This window comes from Plecotus auritus (genome assembly GCF_963455305.1).
Source record: "Plecotus auritus genome assembly, chromosome: 7".
Lineage (NCBI taxonomy): Eukaryota > Metazoa > Chordata > Mammalia > Chiroptera > Vespertilionidae > Plecotus > Plecotus auritus.
This window is the reverse complement of record NC_137774.1, coordinates 66604272-66621958: the sequence shown is the minus strand read 5'-3', so window position 1 is coordinate 66621958 and position 17687 is coordinate 66604272.

Below are 17687 nucleotides of genomic sequence, written 5' to 3'. Positions count from 1 at the left end.
GACAGGGAGGAAGGCGGCCCGGTGGGCCCGGGGGTGGGATGAAGGGAGCAACCAGGAGAGCTCTGACTCTCCATACAAGGTTAGTTGGGGAACTACTGTGACCACGAAGCAAGGCATGGGGTCAGAGGAGTTTATGCAGTTGCTTAAGGTGCCGTTGCACCAAAAGAAGGTACCTGGGGTGGCCTTGGTGGGACTGGCTGCAGTGTGGTTTTGGGTACAGTTCCAAGTGACCCATCCCCCCGTTACCAGGTTGCTGGTCTGGTAGCATATCTGCGGGGGCAAGGTGGGTTCTGGAGTTTCGGGTTCCCAGAGGGGAATGCCAGCCAGGGGAGGCTGACATTCACCGTGTCCCTGGGTTCCTGGAGGAGTCATGAGCCGGACGGCAGCCAGCAAAGGTCTTTGGAGAGAGACGCATAGAAAGCAGTGCGAGACATTGGGCAGGGTGTGGGTCTCGTTAAGGAATAGTAGAGTGTGTTGGATAAGTTGGAGCCAAGAAGACAAGACTTCTACCCGGGGGGAATCAGGCAGCTTCCCTTTAAGGGAATGTTCAGCCTGTAGGATGCTGTTGGAGACCTGGATTTGGGCCTCCTGGGCCATGACATATTCCCGGGAGATGTAGATGGTCCCTGAAGGGGTCGAGCTCCAACCACCCCCATATAATTTTCCCATAACACCCACAACCCATCGCTGGTCCCAGGGGTCCTGGACCCTGATGTTGAAGGTCCCGTCCTTCCAGAAAAAGGGGCCAGACCTGACCTCATTGTAGGCATCATGGATGACACAACCTGACCAGCGCAACCCCCATAGGTGTTGATGTCTCAATTACACCTGTCTGGGTTCCACTGGTCGTAAGCAAAACAGGCATATAGTCGGCCACCGTTGGACACTGACTGGAGGTCGACAGTAATCAGGATCTCCTCCTGGCATCCGACCAGAGGGCAGTCCTGAGATCCTACCTGCCGGGTAACTTGTGTGCTGTCCTGGTCGTAGGTTTCACGGATCTTGAACCTCCACACATAAGCAGGTGGGGGAGGGTGTAGGTCGCCCAGAGCCAGGAGGAGAAGGAGGAGGGCAGCTAAGGCGGACCTTAGTGGGGCCCAACACCTCACATTTATAGAAGTCATGCTGCTCCGGGGTCCTCTTGAGTCTGGAGAGGTGGTGCCACGATGGATCGCCAAGTAGTTTGGCCACGGTGGGGGTTGTGAGGATTACTGTGTGAGGTCCTGTCCACCTGGGCTCCAAGGCCTTGGGATATAGATTCTTAAGGAGGACTGAGTTCCCCGGCTGGAGGGCTGGTCCTCGGGAGCCTTGGTCGGCTGGTTATGGCCTGGGCAGAAACCTGTCAGCGTGTTCCCGGAGCAGTTGCCTGATTAAAGACAGGTATGGAAGATAGGTAGCCAGGAGAGGAGGGTCAGTAGGGAGACGATGGTTGAGCAAGAAGGGTCTCCCATATAGGAGTTCAAAAGGGCTTAAGAAGGTGGGGCTCCTTGGTGTAGCCTGGATTCTGGTCAGGGCCATGGGCAGGAGGTCCGGCCAGAACGCTGCGAATTTCTAGAGAGAGTTTAGTTAGATGGTCTTTAAGGAGGCCATTGATCCTCTCGACCTTACCTGATGATTGTGGGCGGTAGGGTATGTGCAGTTTCCAGGAGATGCCAAGAGAGGTGCTAACCTGGTGAACGACCCTTGATATAAATGCTGGGCCGTTGTCTGATTGTATGGAGGTGGGGAGGCCGAACCTAGGGATTATGTGTGTTATTAGGGTCTCAGCCACAACTTCAGCAGTTTCCTTGCGGGTAGGGAAGGCCTCTACCCACTCTGTCAGGGTGTCTACCATGGTAAGCAGATATTTGGTCTTCTTGTGGGGAGGTATATGGGTGAAGTCTACCTGCCAGTCCTGCCCTGGGAGGTGTCCCCTCATTTGATGGGTAGGAAAGTTGGGGCGCATTCCTCCCTGGGGTGAGACAGCTGCACACGTGGAGCAGGAGGAGCAGGCACTCGTGACTGCCTCTCGCAGTGTGGGCGAGGTGAAGAGGAGTTCGAGGAGCCTCCAAAGTGCCAGCGGTCCAATGTGCAATGACCGGTGGACCTGTTGGGCAATGGCCCCTACCTGAGCCTTGGGAAGGGCGATCTTGTTATTTATGAAGATCCATCCCTCAGGACCAGAAGAGCCTCCCCCTTGTAGGAGTTTATTTTTTTTCTTCTTCTGTATACTGAGGGGTAATGGAGGGAAGAGAAAGGAACAGGACCGGGGCTGGGGACCCTTCACCCTGAGTTAAGCCTCTGGCCACCGCGTCTGCTCGGGTGTTTCCCCGCGTAACCATCGAGGAGTCAGTCTGATGGCCTCGGCAGTGCATGATTGCTACCTGGGAGGGAAGCTGTAAGGCATCAAGTAGGCGGGTTATGAGTCTAGCATTGATAATAGGTGAGCCTTTAGTGGAGAGAAAGCCCCTCTCCCTCCAAATAACCACGTGGCAATGGGCTATCAGAAAGGAATATTTGGAGTCTGTATATATGTTTACCCTCCTCCCTTTGGCCAGATGTAGGGTGTGGGTCAGCGCAATGAGCTCGGCCTTTTGAGAGGTGGTACCCTCTGGGAGCCGGGCTGCCTCCAGGGTCCGCTGGGGTGTCACTACCGCATAGGAGGCTTTCCGACGTCCCTGGGGGTCTAGGCACGAGCTTCCATCCACAGAGTTAAGTCAGGATTAGAGAGAGGAAGATCTGAGAGTCCTGCCCGAGGTTGAGTGAGGGCCTCGACGACCTTGGGGCAGGAGTGCATTGCCACAGGTTGGGTGGAGGCAGTGGGAAGGAGAGTGGCCGGGTTCAGGGCTGGGGACTGAGTTGGGGAGATGTCAGGACTCTCGAGGAACAGGAGATGGAGTTCCTGCATGCGAGAGGGGGCAAGGAGAGATAAGGATCAGTGTGACAGAAGATCCTGTTGTCTATGGGTGGAGAAGACCTGTAAAGGTTGCTGGAGGCAAATCTTCTGGGCCTCCTTGGTGAGACCGGTGGCTGCAGCCAGAGCCCGGAGGCAGGGCTGCCATCCCCGAACCATGGGATCAAGCTGTCTGTACAGATAGGCTACGGGGGTGAAGGCTGGCCCTAGGGGCTGGGTGAGGACCCCCATGGCTATTCCCTGTTTCTCATCAGTAAATAGTTGGAAAGGCTTAGAGATGTCCAGGAGAGAGAGAGGGGGAGATGCCAGAAGGGCATCCCGGAGCTTAGAAAAAGCCTGGCAAACGAGGGAGGGTGAGGAGAGGGGGCCTACTGGTGTTTCTTTAGCGGCCTGGTATAGGGGCTTAGCTAGGAGAGCAAAATTTGGGACCCAATGGCGGAAGAATCCTACCAGCCCTAGAAAGGACTGGATCTGTTCCACAGAAGTGGGAGGCTGTAGGTCTCGTATTGCCTGTGGTCTGTCAACTGTCAGTCCTCGGGAACTGGGCGTCAGACAGATCCCCAAGTAAGTGACAGTGGGGGCCGACAGTTGCACCTTGGCAGGGGACACACGGTATCCTTTGTCCCCTAGAAAGTTGAGGAGAAATGTCTAAAGAGGGGCTGCAGAGAAGGAGATCATCTACATACTGGAGAAGAGTGCTGGGTTCTAATGAGCATTGTTGGAGGTCTCTGGCTAAGGCCTGGCCAAGCAGATGAGGACTGTCTCTGAACCCCTGGGGCAGAACCGTCCAGGTGAGTTGGCGGGATACCTGCTCGTCTGGGTCCTCCCAAGTAAATGCAAACAGATGGTAAGAGTTTGGATCCAGAGGGATGGTAAAGAAGGCGTCCTTGAGGTCGAGGACGGAAAAGTGGGTGGTACCAGATGGGATGCAGGAAAGGAGAGTGTAAGGATTGGGGACCACCGGGTGGATGGGGACCACCGCTTCATTGATTAGTCGGAGGTCTACACCAGCCGGTAGGTCCTGTCTGCCTTCCTAACGGGGAGGATGGGGGTGTTGCAGGGAGAGTCGATAGGTATGAGGAGACCCTGCCCCAGAAGCCGAGTAATGAGGGGTTTGAGCCCTGGGCAACGAGTTAGGGAGATAGGAAACTGGGGATGGGAGGGAACCTACGGCAGGGCAGAAGGAGCCGTGGGGTAGGGAGGTGGGGCGAGTCGGAGGGGAGAAAAGATTCTCAGGGGGTTCAGATAAGGCGGAAAGTAGAGGGGGTTTCTCGCGAGCTAGGAGAACCTGGGCTGTGGAACAGAAGGAGCAGAGGGAGGGACGGGAGCGCAGATAGAAAAGGGCCTGGACATATGGGACCTCGGGCCACTTCCCGGCTTGTTGACAAAAATTACTGAGGTAATTTTGAAGTCGAAAGTCCCGTTCTTGGGCCATTTTGATCCATGGTCCAATTCATACTGAGGCCATGCCACGTTACAGAAGTAAATGAGGCATTTAGGACGCAGATCCTGGGAAAGACCTAGCTTAGCCAGATTGGTGAGGAGACACCCTAGAGGTATCTTAGGATCCGATTTAGATTTTTGATTGTCCATACTGACACCTAGGGTCAGTAGCGGAGGCCCAAGGACCGGTGTCCCAATCGTTGAGCCAAGGCTATGGATGGATGGGAACCCGAGGGACAGCAGGGGACGTCTCCCCTACCCACTGGGGTCCGGACTGAGGCCAAAAGGCCAGAGAACCGAGGGGGGCAGGAACGTCTCCACTGCCTCCCCAGGTTCGGAACCCCTCCTGGAGGGGCCCGGAGGGCTATGCCTGGAAGGCAATCTCTGATGCAGGCCCCGGTTTAGGGACAGACGCCGGAAGAACGACAGCCAGGAATCAATAAGGGCTGGGACTTACTGCTGTTGCTGCCGAGCCGGAGGGGGCGGGGGAGAGCCTGAGGGTCCCGAGCCACGAGGAGAGAAGAGGGGGCCATTCTGGCCCATGAACGGTCAAATGGGCTGCTCGCACCCTCCTGGGTTTTGGCACCAGATGAGAGATTTGTGAAGCAGGAGACAAAACACAGAGAGTCCAGCCCATTAAAAGGGGGAGGTTTTAATCTTGTGCTCCCGGGCGAAATTTGCTGGTCCGAGGGTGGGCCAGGGAAGTTTGCGCCAAAGGGGAGCGTCGGTACTTCTTTTATTCAGCTGTTTAGTGGGGGGAGGGCGGAGGGCATGAGCGGTGTGGAATTTTCGCCTCCTCGGGCGGGCGGGGTGGGGGTTCTAGGAAGGCGCCAGTTATCTCTGTCACCATCTACCTTGCGGATGCATGCATCGGCCCTGGACTTCCCCCCTGCCTCGACCTAACAGTTAGGGCTCTTTTTCTTTTTTAATCCTCACCTGAGAATCAACTTTTTCCATTGATTTCTAGAGTGGGAGGGAAGGAGGAGGGGAGAGAGAGAGAGAAACATGGAGGTGAGAGAGACACATCGATTGGTTGCCTCCCGCACACGCCTTGACCAGGAATCCAACTGGTGACCCTTCCATTCACAGGCTGATGCTCTAATCACTGAGTCAAACTGGCAGGACTTCACTGTATCTCTTACATCAGCTGATGACATACACATTTATCTTTCCAACCCATTAATATTTTTAATGATGTTTTTAAGTTATCTTTATTGTTGAGAGTATTACAAATGTCCCCGTTTTTTTCCCTCCTTGCCCCCCTCTACCCAGCTCCTGCCCCAACCCAGGCCTTCACCACCCTATTGTCTGTGTCCATGGGCAATGCATATATATATATATATATATATATATTATGCTAAGTGTCCATTTGACTGGTAGCTATGATGCACACTGACCACCAGGAGGCAGACACTCAACGCAGGAGCTGCTGAGCTGCAGTGACTTGGCAGCGGTGGTTCTCGGCTAATGTACCCTGAAACGAGAGAGGAGGGAGCCTGATTCCTCTCGGGGCATGTGATTCCACCTTTGGCTGTGGGTTATGTTGTTGCTGGGGCACTGTTGGCCCCGAATCTGGTTTACTGCACACTTGCGTTTGTGTTCCACACCCTGTACGACAGCAACTTTGCAGAGTGCCCTCTCGCACTCCAGGACCCCTCTGGGGATGTCAGAGAGCTGGTTTTGGCTCGATCCCTGCAGATCGGGCCAAGGGACCTTACCTGCCAGGGGGACCCCGCTCACTCCTCAGATGCCCTTCGAGCCACAGCGCCACCCCAGGTGCAGCTGGCCGAGAAGGGACCACAGAAGGTTGGCTCCAGGGCGTGTATGGCCCATCTCGCCCAGTCCCTCCCCTCTGGCCACCTTCTAATTAATTTTCTTTCAACATGCATGAATCCATGCACCGGGTCACTAGTATCCATATAAGTTCTTTGGTTAATCTCTTCCTACCCTCCCCTCTTCCCTTTGAGATTCTTCACTCTGTTCCATGCTCCCATGTCTCTAGATCTATTTTGTTTGTCAGTTTATTTTATTCATTAGATTCCACATGTGAGATCATGTGATATTTGTCTTTCTCTGCCTGGTTTATTTCACTAAGCATAATAATCTCCAGGTCCCTCCATGTTGTCTCAAAGGATAAGAGATCCTTCTTTTTTACAGCTGCATAGTATTACATCGTGTAAATATGCCACAGCTTTTTATCCACTCATCTGATGGTATTTTAGGCTGTTTCCAAATCTTAACTATTGTAAATAATGCTGCTATGAATATAGGGGTGCATATATCTTTTCTGAATAGACTAATAAAAACTAAAGAAATTGAAGCAGTAATTAAGAAAAAAACTACCAGCAAATAAAAGTCCTGGTCCAGATGGCTTTACAGGGGAGTTTTACCAAACATTCAAGGAAGAACTAACACCTATCCTCCTCAAATTATTCCAAAAAATCCAAGAGGAAGGAACACTTCCAAGCTCTTTTTACGAGGCCAGCATTATCCTAATTCCAAAAACAGATAAAGACACTACAAAGAAAAAAAATTACAGGCCAATATCCCTGATGAATATAGATGCCAAAATCCTCAACAAAATATTAGCAAATTGGATCCAGCAATATATCAAAAAGATCATACACCATGATCAAGTTGGATTTATTCCAGGGATGCAAGCTGGTACAATATTTGGAAACCAATAAATGTGATACATCACATAAACAAATTGAAAGACAAAAATCACATGATCCTATCAATAGACACAGAAAAGCATTCAACACAGAAAAGCATTCAACTCTGAAATAAAAAGCATTCAACACCCATTTTTTTTAATATATTTTTTATTGATATTTTACAGAGAGGAAGGGAGAGGGATAGAGAGCTAGAAACATCGATGAGAGAGAAACATCGATCAGCTGCCTCCTGCACACCTCCCACTGGGGATGTGCCCGCAACCAAGGTACATGCCCTTGACCGGAATCGAACCCGGGACCCCTCAGTCCGCAGGCCGACGCTCTATCCACTGAGCCAAACCAGTTTTGGCCAACACCCATTTTTTAAAAATATTTTTTATTGATTTCAGAAAGGAAGGGAGAGGGAGAAACATCAATGATGAGAGAGAATCATTGATCAGCCACCTCCTGCACACCCCAAACTGGGAATCAAGCCCACAACCCAGGCATGTGTCCTGACCAGGAATTGAACTGTGACCTCCTGGTTCAGAGGTTGATGATCAACCACTAAGCCAAGTGGCTTGGGCTCTAACACACATTCTTTTTAAAAATATTTTTTATTTTTTATTTTTTACAGAGAGGAAGGGAGAAGGATAGAGAGTTAGAAACATTGATGAGAAAGAAACATCAATCAGCTGCCTCCTGCATACCTCCTACTGGGGATGTGCCCACAACCAAGGTACATGCCCTTGACTGGAATCGAACCTGGGACCTTTCGGTCCGAAGGCCGACGCTCTATTCACTGAGCCAAACCGGTTAGGGCCCAACACCCATTTTTTGATAAAAACTCTCAGCAAAGTGGGAATAAAGGGATCATACCTCAACATAATAAAGGTCACATATGACAAACCTACAGCCAACATCATACTCAATGGACAAAAACTAAAACTATTTCCTCTGAGAACAGAAACAAAACAGGGATGTCTGCTTTCACCATTCTTACTCAACACTAGAGGCCTGATGCATAAAATTTGTGCAAGGGTAGGCCTTCACAGCCCCGGGGCCCTTCCCCTCCCCCATCGATCACCCCACAGAGGGTGGCCTGGGCCTCCCTCTGCATGGCGATCATGGGGTGATGGAGGCCCCCTCTCCCAATCGCATCACACCCTTCTTGGCTGGCCTGGTGCCAGTGCATGTCATAGTGTGGTCGTCTGGATGGCCGTTCTGCTGTTCAGCTGTTTGATCGATTTGCATATTACACTTTTATTATTATAGATAGTATTGGAAGTCCTAGCCACAGAAATCAAACAAAAAGAAAAAGTAAAAGGCATCTAAATTGGAAAAGAGGAAGTAAACCCGTCATTATTCGCAGATGACATGATATTGTACATAGAAGACCCTAAAGACTCCACCAAAAAACTAGATTTAATAAATGAATTCGGCAAGGTAGCAGTATACAAAATTAACATCCAGAAACCAATGGCATTTTTTAAAATATATTTTATTGATATTTTACAGAGAGGAAGGGAGAGGGATAGAGAGCCAGAAACATCGATGAGAGAGAAACATCGATCAGCTGCCTCCTGCACACCTCCCACCAGGGATGTGCCCGCAACCAATGTACATGCCCTTGACCGGAATCGAACCCGGGACCCTTGAGTCCACAGGCTGATGCTCTATCCACTGAGCCAAACCGGTTTCAGCCCAATGGCATTTTTATATACCAATAATGAACTCTTAGAAAGAGAAAGTAAGAAGAAAAAAAAAATCCCACAGACAATGGGGCAGTGAGGGCCTGGGGCAGGGGATAGGGGCAGGATGGAGTGAGTCAATGTGGGGGAAAGGAGACACATGTAATACTTGCAACAATAAAGAATTTTTTTTTTTAAATCCCACTTACCATTGCAACAACAAAAAAATTAAGATACCTATGAATAAACTTAACCAAGTAAAAGACCTGTACTTGAAAAACTACAGGACATTGAAAAAAGAAATAGAAGATACAAACAAGTGGAAGCATATACCATGTTCATGGATTGAAAGAATTAACATCATTAAAATGTCCAACCCATTAACATTTTAAAGCACCTACTATGGGCAAAACAATTCTCCAAAGCCTACAGGGAGTGAAGACAATGTGACTGGAATAACAAAAGCAGTAAGACATTCTGAGGATAACTTGGAAGGCAGAAAAAAAACTGCAGTAAACCTTACATTGAGTTTTACTCTATCCTAAGGATAGTGACTTTATTGAAAAAACGATTGAGGAATGCCTGGCTGGCATGGCTACCAGTGGTTGAGCATTGACCTATGAACCAGGAGGTCAGGATTGATTCCCGGTCGGGGCATATGCCTGGGTTGCGGGCTGGATCCCCAGTGTGGGGTGTGCAGGAGGCAGATCACTGATTCTCGTCATCATTGATGTTTCTATCTCTCTCTCCCTCTCCCTTCCACTCTGAAATAAAAATATATTTTAAAAAATACACACACGCCCTAGCTGGTTTGGCTCAGTGGATAGGGCGTCGGCCTGCGGACTGAAGGGTCCCAGGTTCAATTCCGGTCAGGGGCACATGTCCCGGTTGTGGGTTCTATCCCCAGTGTGGGGCGTGCAGGAGGCAGCCAATCGGTGATTCTCTCTCATCATTGATGTTTCCATCTCCCTCTCCCTTTCTCTCTGAAATCAATAAAAATATATTTAAAAAAAAATACACACAAAAACATTATGTTAAGTGAAAGAAGCCAGATTTTAAAAAGTGCATATCTTGCCAAAACCGGTTTGGCTCAGTGGATAGAGCGTCGGCCTGCAGACTGAAAGGTCCCAGGTTCGATTCCGTTCAAGGGCATGTAACTTGGTTGCGGGCACATCCCCAGTAGGAGGTGTGCAGGAGGCAGCTGATCGATGTTTCTCTCTCATCGATGTTTCTGACTATCTATCCCTCTTCCTTCCTCTCTGTAAAAAAATCAATAAAATATATTTAAAAAAAAGTGCATATCTTTTGATTCCATTTATATGAAATGTCCAAATAGGCAAATCTGTAGGCTAATGGTTGCCAGGGGCTGAAGGAAGGGAGAATGAGGGAGTGATGGCTAAGGGGTTTCTTTCTGAGGTAATGTGCTAAAATTGATTGTGGCACGGTTTTTCATAACTGAATATACTAAGAACATTGAATTGTACTCTTTAAATGGGTGAATTACATGGTTTGTGAATAACATCGCAATAAAGCTGTTCAAGTCACTGCATTGTAGTCGTAGACATGGAAAGATGGTCATGGTAAATTATTCCCACACTATAAAACAACACAGGCCTTCCCCAAGCCTCGGCCTGATACCAGCCATCTTAGCTCCTCCTTTCCCTAAACCCCTCTAGGCATTTTGCTCTCTGGGGGTCTCCGCGTCTGCAGCTCTCGCCCAATAATCGGTTTGAGAAGGTTACGAATAAATGAATAAATGAGTGAGCAAAAATGGGCAGCGCGAGCCCCTAAAGGGCTTCACCGAGCGCCCCCAGGTGGCTGTAGGTCTCTTGCGTCACGTCCCGGTACAGGGCCTTCTGCGCCTTAGGCTCCGACACTCGCCCACCGCCGCGAAGATTTACAGCCCCTTTCTCCTCCACTCAGGTCCAAGCTCTGGGCTACGGATGGAGCAGGGGCGGGGGCAACGCTTTGGCCTCTTTCAGTCCCCAGGTCCTCGATGTTACAACCCCAGGGCCACTGTCTCTTACGGGCTGAGGAGACACTGCTCCGCTGGACCCGGTGTCTGAGCCGGCCCGGATCTGGCTCCGCGTGGGGCCACGCTGCGGCCAGAACCCAGGAATCACGGCGTCGCGTCGTGGGTCACTCTGATACTGAGTGAAAATGCCCGGCCTAACAGAATAGGGCGGCGACCTGCCTTCACGACCCCTGTCACTCGTTCCCTCCAGCTGATCTTATCAAATAAGAGTCCGCTCCTAATCTTGGCTCCCGCAGTTACAATTCTTAAGCCCTCATTTGGTGCTCGCGGCGATTGGCTTGAGGACGTGGCTTCTGACAGCGCCCAGTGATTGGATCGCTCTCGTCAGAAACAACTGTGTCTGCGCTGATTGGCCTCTTGGGCCAGACTCCAGGACGCTGTTGCTAGGGAACGCTTGACAGGAGGCCGGGTTCTGAGAGCCGGACTAGGCGTTCCGAGGGGTTTACCGGGTACTGAGCCGGCCTTGGCACGCTTCTACCTGGGCTCCTGTTCCGCTGACCCACAAGGCCTCCCAAAGCGCGTCCTGGACACAAAATGAACTGGTTCCTGTCCTTAGAGAAGGCATTTCTGGGAAGCTGAGCACATTTATGGCATTTTTACATTATAGAATTCTCTAACCCTGAGCAACGCTCCACGTGAGGGTAGGCAGTGTGGTCCCTATTTAAGAAACTGGCTGACTGGTGCCCAGCCTCTCTGGTTTCAAGTCCAGTGCCCTTTCTACTGACCTAATTAATCACTAGAACTTTCCCTTCTGAGCCGCACGGCCTTGGAGGAGCTCACAAACACTCCTGGATAAAAGTCCCTGGCCACCAGCAGGACTTCCCTTATTCACAGAAGCGCCATCTTCCCTTTTCTCCATCGTTTTAAGGGCTGAGTACACAGTCAGAATCTTATTCTTTGTTGCTCCCAAGCATCTAATAACTGTAGTGATAAGAAAAACAACCCACACAATGTGCTGGAAATTGTGCAAAACGCTCCAAATACATTATCGTTAATTTAATGCTTAAGCCAAACCCATGAGGCTGATCGTCTCACTTTCCAAATGGGGGCGCTCAAGCTCAGTCCAATAAGAAACTCTTGCAGTAACACAGCTTAATTGAGCGGGCAATAGAATCCAATGTATCTGACTTCGTAGCTCAAATTATCCTAACCATTATACTATACAGCTTCTCCTCAGCACAATTATTGTTCAAAAATAAGGAAGTAATGAAAAACTTTTCTTTGCTTCCCCTTTGTCCCTGTGTCCCAACCCTAACCCCCAAGTAAGAGACCCTCATTCCATAATTAACTTCCTTTACAGATATGAGGTACAGGACCTGTGAGCTCAGCCTTGAAGTCAGGGGAAACTCTACCTCATGGTACCTGTATAATGTAAGCATGGTTCTTCACCTTGCCACTGAAGGTTTCTTCGTTTGTAAAATTGAGGTCATATTATCACCTCACAGACATGTCATTGAAGTTTAAAAGTTAACTATAAAGTGTGGAGCTCATGGTTGTTAATTCAAGGGTTACTGTCTGAGAGAGGTGGAACTTAGCTAAGAAGAGGAGTGTTGTTGGTTTGAAACCTGGGGAATCTGAAATTGGTTCCCATAAACCGAGGTCAAGGAGAGACCAAAGAAAGAGGCAGACTACTCTAGACTGGCAGGTGGCAGGTTTAACAAGCCAGGGAACTTACATATAAGTCTTGTCTTGGGCAGCCACAAGCAGATCTCCTCCCATGCCTGCCAGAGTCTTAAAAGTTTATGTAGAGGCCTTAATAGGGTTCAGTCATGTATATGTCCAGATGGTCTCAACAACATGTTGCTCTCTCAAGTCTTCATCCTTAAAAATGGCTCCCATTGTGGGACCAGTGGGCAGAACATACATTTCAAGGATAGGGGAGGGGGGAGGAGCCTCCCAATTGCCCAGGTTGGGCTCATAGTCATGTTCTCTTGATGACCTCCTCCAACAGATGCTTCCTAGCATGTTCTACTATCTTGAAGCAAGTGATAAAACACCATAAGTATATAATTTTTATTCTTGGAGAAGTCTTGAAGGTTGGGGTATGATTTTCAACCCCACCTTCTTCTGATCCTATCCCTTGGCTGATCAAGTATCTTCCTCTTCCATATCCCTGGTGCCGGGGCCCCTCACTCTCCCAGGCTGACTAATCTAGACTTATGGGAGGTATCTGGGTAATGCTTAACTTCTGGATCTAAGAACTGAGACTCAAGCCGGGAAGTGGCCTGGTAACTGAGAGAATGGAACTGACCTAGAAAAGGGACTGAAATTGCAGTAGGTGCCAGGCCATGGTTCTTTATCTCAGGGTGAGGCACCTGCTGCGGCACTGGTATCTCTATATCCCAATGTTTCTTGACTTTTGGTCCCTTCCTTCTGGATCTCTTCCCTTTGTTTTCTGCTAGAAGAGGGAGAATCTCAGGACTTGGGCTGTAAAGTTTTAGTCCATGAGGCTTTTCACGGTTCTTAGAGGGTGAGGATGAGGGCAGTGGGAAAATTCAAAGACATGAGTCAGAGCTCCCCTGGATAGTTGATTAAGAGAGGCCCTCAAGTCCCCACAGCTGGCTCATAGTCCTATAGCATCCTGGGAACACTGACCCCTCACCAAGAACCCATCTTGTGCATGGAGTTTGAGAGAACGCCTCAGTCAGGGGCATTGTTCCTCACCTGTGAAAGTTCTCTCCTCATACTCCTTGCAAACAATAGGAACCCTCTAGGAACTCCCTAGGATAAGCTCAGAGGAAAAAACAGGACCTTAATATCTTCAACCTGTAGAGAAGCTACTCTGACATTCTTTATATTTCAGGTTTATAAAGGTCCAAGATCAGTAACACATGAGTATTCAGAATAGTGTAGCTGAAAAGCTAAGAAAAAAAGAAAAGCCCACTAGATTTGAAGCTCTTTTAAAAAAATGTTTGTATTGATTTCATAGAGAGAGTAAAGGAGAGGGAGAGAGAGATAGAAACATCAATGATGAGAGAGAATCATTGATGGGTGGCCTCCTGCAAACCTGCCCACTGGGGATTGAGCCCATAACCCAAGCATGTGCCCTGACAGGGAATTGAACCGTGACCTCCTGGTTCATAGGTTGATGCTCAACCATTGAGCCACACCAGCCAGGCTTGAAGCTCTTTTTAATGAATGGCACATTAAAACTCTGATCTTCACCTTGAAATGATTGTGAATGTCAACCAACCTTGCTCTCTCCCATTTCAACCAAAGGATATGTACCCTGAGCTCCAACACTTAAGTCATCTTTGGGCCTCTTTCCAAAGAGTTCATGTTTTGTTGAGAATTCCCATTTACAAAGCACTTTGATCCTTTGCCCCTCATTAGCAAGGGACTCAATTGCTCTGCCTTAAATTTCTTACATGTTAAATGGGGAAAATAATTTCTTCCTCTTAGGGATTTTGTGAAGATTAAATGAGATAACATGATTAAAAGTCCTCTGTAGAAGCAATGAGGTTCAGTATGTGAACAAAATTTACTTCCCTTCTCTACCCCCTCAAATGACACTCTCTCTCTGTAGCATTCACAAGAGAAAGAGTGGTCAAGCGTTATTTTTAGAAACCTGTGGTATTATACTCCCCAAACCTAGAAGTAGCCTGGTAGCTGAGAGAATGGAACTGACCTAGAAAAGATACTGAAATTGCACTAAGATAGTTCCTTCAGAGAGAGATCTTTGTAAGTGATGGGCCCTTGAGGCCTTTCAAAATAGTCTGACTTTAGGCAGACACAAGCTGCCGCATCTCATCAGGCTTTTCTGGGACCTGCCTTCTCTGTGGGATCCCCAGCTCCAAAGGATCACACACTTCAACTTTTTGTTTTATCCAAGAAACAAAGGTGCTTTCATATTCTGGGGAAGAAGCAATGAGTCAGAGATGGTGTAGGAGTCCGGAAAGGGGAGCAGGGCGCAACTCAATAAGGTGTTTTTCTAACCATTTTATGTTAAGGAAACCAAGGCTCAGAGAAATTAAATGGTTTGGCCAAGTCCACACCACATGGAAGGGATAAAGTCAGAATCAGAATCCAAGTCTGACTGACATTAACCCCTAAGCACTTAATCTGGACCCAGCGACCATTACCAGACCTCACCTCACCTTGGCTTTATGTATTACTTTTCTCTTATAATTATTTTGTAAATAACACAATTATATTGCAATGCCTTTTGTGTTAAAAGTATCAGTTTGCTAAACGCATGTAAAACATACCATTGTTTTAGGGTTCTGTTTTTTCATTTTTAAAAAATATGATGGCAGCTTAAACAAAACAAAACAAAAAGGTAATAGCTAGGCCCTCTCCCAACTTTATAAAAGGCCCATGTTGGCCTTGGGCAGTGGTGAATTATGTCGCATGTGCCTTACTAAACCAGGCACAATAGAGCTCCTCTCCTTGGCACCCAAACACTCTCTTCGTGAGCTGGGTGCTGGTCCCCACAATTGCGCTGGAGGATAGGACATTTCCAGGCAATCGCCTAAACCAAGCGCGGTGATTGGGCCTCGAAGGGCGAAGGGTGAGGAGGTTTGAATGGCGCCTGCGTGGGTGTAACCTGCAACCGAGCCCTAAGTGATTCTCATGGGGCAAGTGACCTGGGTGCCTCGAGGAAAAGCCTAAGTAGGAAGACGCGTTTGGGGGAGCCTGCAGGACTCCGTGTTCGAGTTTGGCACTTACAGATCCTCGATAACAGTCAATCTTCTGTAAAATAGGGGTGTTGATCCCCCAAGAGCATTGTGAAAAATACCTACAAAGACTAATCCTTGTGAAGTCAAATAAAAATGTGTGGAAGTTTATATGGAATGTCCAGAATAAGCAAATCTGTAGAAGTAGGGCCAGGGAAAGGGCCCCATGGGGAGTGACTGCTGATGGATGTGGAATTTGTTATGGGGGTGATGAAAATGTTCTAAAATCACATTGTAGTGCTAATATACAAAAAGCCTTTGAATTATACTTTTCAAATAGGTGAATTATGCCCTATGTGAGCTCTATCTCAATAAAACTGTTTAAAAATGTGTGAAAGTTCTTTGTAACCTCACTAAAAATTTGGGGCACTCTACATATCACAAAATTTCCCCATGTATTATCCGAAATTGTCCTCCATCTAGTCCTTTGAGGTGATCAGCAGTAGAAAGAAACACACATAATTGCAGGGCAGAAGGGACAGTAAGAAATGCCCTAGAACAGTGGTCAGCAAACTCATTAGTCAACAGAGCCAAATATCAACAGTACAACGATTGAAATTTCTTTTGAGAGCCAAATTTTTTAAACAAACTATATAGGTAGGTACATTGTTATTAACTTAATTAGGGTACTCCTAAGCTGGCCTTTGCTAAAAACGTCCTCAATCTGATTGAGGTACACTCAAGGGACCAAAGAGCCGCATGTGGCTCGTGAGCCGCAGTTTGCCGACCACTGCCCTAGAAGATTAGGAGAAGAGACTGAGGGAGGCTTCAGGAGGAGATTCCACTTGAGCTGGGCCTTCAAGGATGGTAGAAACTGGACAAATGGAGACACAACGATGTCCTAGAAGATGGGAAAGCATCGGATATATATCACCATAATAATTAGATGCTTGGCTCTAGCATGGAGTATTTGAGGAAGAATTTTCACAAATGTCTGTTTGGGTAAGGTCATGCAATACAACATGAACATGATCTCTGACAATCCAACTCTGATATTAATTAGCATTAGTAAATCACTAACATCTCTGAGCCTCAGTTTAATTATAGTTCCTATCTTGCAAAGTTGTCGTGATACTTAAATAGCACTGTTAGGGGTTAAATTGTGTCCCCATAAAGACATGTTCAAGTCCTAACCCCTAGTACTCTCTGAATGTGACCTTATCTACACTAATAAAAGAGAAACATGCAAATTAACCATCACTCTGCCATACCCACAAGCCACGCCCACCAGCCAATCAGGAGCGAGTATTCAAATTAACCCAACCAAGATGGCGGCTGGCCATGGAGCTGGAGCAAGCAGGAGGCTTGGGTTGCCCCAGCAATGGAGGAAGCCAAGCTTCCCGCCCTGGCCTCCGCTCAAGGCTACAAAGTTTCAATTATAGAAGATAAATAAATCATAGATACTTGCTTCCAGCCAGCCCTGGCCTCTGCTCAAGGAGGCGCTGGAAAAAAAAAGAAAAAAATAAAGGAGGTGCTGGGACCTTGGGTCGCCAGGGGGGTGGATCAGGCCAGGATGGGATGGCAGGGGCCATTGGGGGTAAGCAGACCAGCAGGGGGGCCAGTTGGGGGTGAGCAGGCTGTCAGTGGGGGTCAGTTGGAGGTGATCAGGACAGCGGGGGCGGGGGCAGTTTGGAGTGAGCAGGCCAGCATGGGGGCAGTTGGGGGTGAGCAGGCCAGTGGGGAGGGAAGGTGGGGGCGAGCAGGCCAGAAGGGAGGGGCAGTTGGGGGTGATCTGGCTGGCGGGAAGAGTGGTTAGGGGCAATTAGGCAGGCAGGCAGGCAGGTGAGTGGCTGGAGCCAGCAGTCCCGGATTGTGAGAGGGATGTCCAACTGCCGGTTTAGGCCCTATCCCTGTAAACTGGCAGTAGGACATCCTTCGTAGGTCCCAGATTGGAGAGGGTGCAGGCCGGGCTGGGGAACACCCCCCAGCCCTGCCCCGTGCACGAATTTCGTGCACCAGGCCACTAGTTTGGAAATAAGTCTTCATAGATTTAATCGAGTTAAGATGAGATCACACTCAATTAGGGTGTTCGCTAATCTAATCCAGCCAGTGTCTTTGTAAGAAAGAAAGGCAGACACACAAAGACAGACACAAGGAGAACACCAATGACTACATAGGAAGAGAATGATGTAGCCAAGGAATGCTGCGGACCGTTGGCTACCACCAAAAACTAGGAAGAGGCAAGGAAGGATTCTATTCAGGGTCTCAGAGGGAACATGGCCCTGCCAACACCTTGATTTTGGACTTCCAGAATTACGAGAGAATACATTTCTGCTGTCTTAAGTAACCCAG